We start from the raw sequence: 2831 nt of genomic DNA on the forward strand, positions 1-2831 counted from the left end.
GTGTTGCTGGGTTAAAAACTACCAAAATATTGGGTTATTTATTGTCTAATTGCCTTGCTACCTTTATATTTACCAATAATAATATATAAATCACAAAAGAATGTAAAATTATTATTGTTTTTCTGTAATACAGTTACACAACACAAAAAAATGAATATGTAAATGTCATTTTAATGAGTTTTCATATTTCTTTTTAATACAGTTTTCAAATAGGTGTAGCTGTCACACATTTTGTCCAACCCTTAAAGACACAAATAACGGTTTTAGTAGATCAGTTTCTTTTAAACACAAAACTGTAAACAAGGCACACTATATTCATATTCTTTATGTCAACATTGCAGCACCATAACACTCAAAAATGATTTATTACCACATTAGAATCATTCCAAACATTGTGCCATTAAAACTAAGCCAAACAAAGAGTCCACTAGACAATTCTTACAATTTAAAACATGTTACAAGTGGCCAAAAAAAAAACTTCACACATGAAGACTTATGTCCATCAATATGATATACTGCAAGCTGGAGAAATTCCCAGGCAACAAGTCCGCTTCAATGGCATGGCCTGGAACAATGGCGAAGGTCTAGAAATGTTGTTGTCTCATCCCAAGGCTCAAATCCACCATGTTGGTCCCCACCTGTTAATTATACGACATTTAGTCTTGCAACATTACATTTTAAGTTAAGTGTATTTTATGAACATAAACACAGAGGCATGAAATATGCTCATTTTGCTTCTCAACTTTTCATACAGTTGTGGTCAAAATTATTAGAAAACTAGTATTTTCACCAGCTAAATAAGGTTTTAAGTCAGTGATTTCTATCTTTTGCTGTAGTGTGTCAGTAGGAAATATCGGTTTACATTTCCATTCATTTTGCCATTAATTGTGATAATCCAGTGACATTTTTGTTCTGTGCTCCACACAGGATCTGATCTCATCATCATCTAGAAGAACTGTGAAAGCGTCACCAAGATGCTCCAAGAGACCTAACTGCAAAGCTACAATACTGTTAAAAGTTTTAAGCACTTGTCTAAAAATGTCATAAAATGACTCTGTCAAAAATAATGTCATAAATAAATGTTCTTAATCAATTAACCTTGATTAACTAAATTAAATCAACATTTGGTTTGACCGTCCTTTTGCGTTTAAAGCAGCTTTTGTCCTACACTAGGTGCACTTGCACATAGTTTTTCAGGTAGCTTTGCAGGTAGGTCTCTTGAAGCATCTTGGGGACGTTGTCACAGTTCTTCTGGATTTAGTCTGTCTCAGTTTGTTCTGTTTCTTCATGTCATTCCAGACAGACTGGATGATGATGAGATCAGATCTCTGTGGAGGATTGGCTGTTGTGCCAATGTAAACTGATATTTCTCACTGACACACTACAGCAAAAGATAAAAAACACTGACTTAAAATCATTTTTTAGCTGGTGAAAATACAACTGTTATAATAATTTTGGCCACCACTGTGTTTATATATATACACATACACCCTTATTAGAGCAGAAAACGTAAAACAAAACTTACAGGTTGTACGTCAATGAATGGCCTCCGGGATTCCGTGGTTGTGGGTCTGAAGACCTTTTATCCAGAGTGGGCAGGACTTTGAAAGCACTTTCCCCTTTAGCATCTAAACCATAGGAATAATATGCAAACTGTGAACCATATTTTATAATCAAAACAAACTGAAACACTTTCATATGAAGATTTCTTCATTCCTTTAAACAATGCAAATTAATTCCCACCCTCATTCAACTACTGCAGGTTAAGTTTAGGTATGGGGTCAGATTCAGGGATGTAGAATATGCTCATGCAGAATAAGGCAACAGTTTGTGCTTCATAAGTACTAATTAACAGCCAATATACAAGCTAATAAGCAACTAGTTAAGTGTTACTGTACCATTGTATTTACCAGTTGATGTGTGTCAAATACAGTTGCATATTGTTTTATAGATTGACATATTATTAGAAAAAGCTTACCTTAAGTCATGTCACCCAGGAATGTCCCTTGCTGAGCACTGGCAAGAATTAGGTCTGCAACTGTAGCCCAGTCTTCAAAAAGTCTGCCTCTGGATATAGCTTCCTAAAGTCTTGTGAAATCTGATCAAATCTGAAAAACAAATGTGGTTCAATAAGTTTAAGGTTTATACTGGTATCCTAGTTTGTAATGCAACACAGGCATTCACTAAAATAGAGGAAGAGTAAGGGGCCGTTCACATGCCGCGCCTAAAAACGCGTGAAAACGCAAGACGCGTCGCTTTCTTTCCAAAAACGCAGCTTGCTCTCCCATGGCGTCTGCCGTTGCTAAGCAACCATGTCCCGCGCCTGGAAAAAATGAGCTTCCATTATGAGCGTATAATAACGAACTTCAGTGCGCAAAAAACGCGACATGTGAACGGCCACATACACCACGAGAGATTAAGTCTAACTTTACATACTGTAGCTAAGACAACATTACATTTAAGTAATAAACAATGGTACATACCAGTCATATTGTGGTTTAACATTATTAAAGTAAGGGACATAGCGTTTTAGCTAATGCAGATAAGTTACCTCAAGGAAAAAACCGCGAAAATGCTCAACATAAAACATATGGATCTATCGTTGGATTCGGCACGTCGCAAACATTTACTTGAAAAATATGCCCTTAAAAGATCAATTTTTGTATGAAATGATCTAATTTTGACAAAACATTACAAAGCAATACAGTATGCAGACAGTAAAGGAACTTACCCCCGTATTTCTGACCTACTCTTTCCATAAGGCGTTAAAATAAAGGCCATATCTGTATACTGTAAATTATACAAATAACACTACACACACACACACACAC

The 2831-nt window shown here is 35.7% G+C and overlaps 1 long non-coding RNA gene across 1 annotated transcript; it reads right to left on the minus strand.

The window, feature by feature from the left end:
• Nucleotides 1-474: 474 nt before the first annotated feature.
• Nucleotides 475-2208, minus strand: LOC141301177 (uncharacterized). Its single transcript, XR_012342123.1, has 3 exons — nucleotides 1979-2208; nucleotides 1526-1628; nucleotides 475-638 (listed from the first exon to the last, which is right to left on the minus strand). It is a non-coding gene; the product is annotated as an uncharacterized lncRNA (long non-coding RNA).
• Between the last annotated feature and the right edge of the window lie 623 nt (nucleotides 2209-2831).

This window comes from Garra rufa, chromosome 25 (genome assembly GCF_049309525.1).
Source record: "Garra rufa chromosome 25, GarRuf1.0, whole genome shotgun sequence".
Classification (NCBI taxonomy): Eukaryota; Metazoa; Chordata; class Actinopteri; order Cypriniformes; family Cyprinidae; genus Garra; species Garra rufa.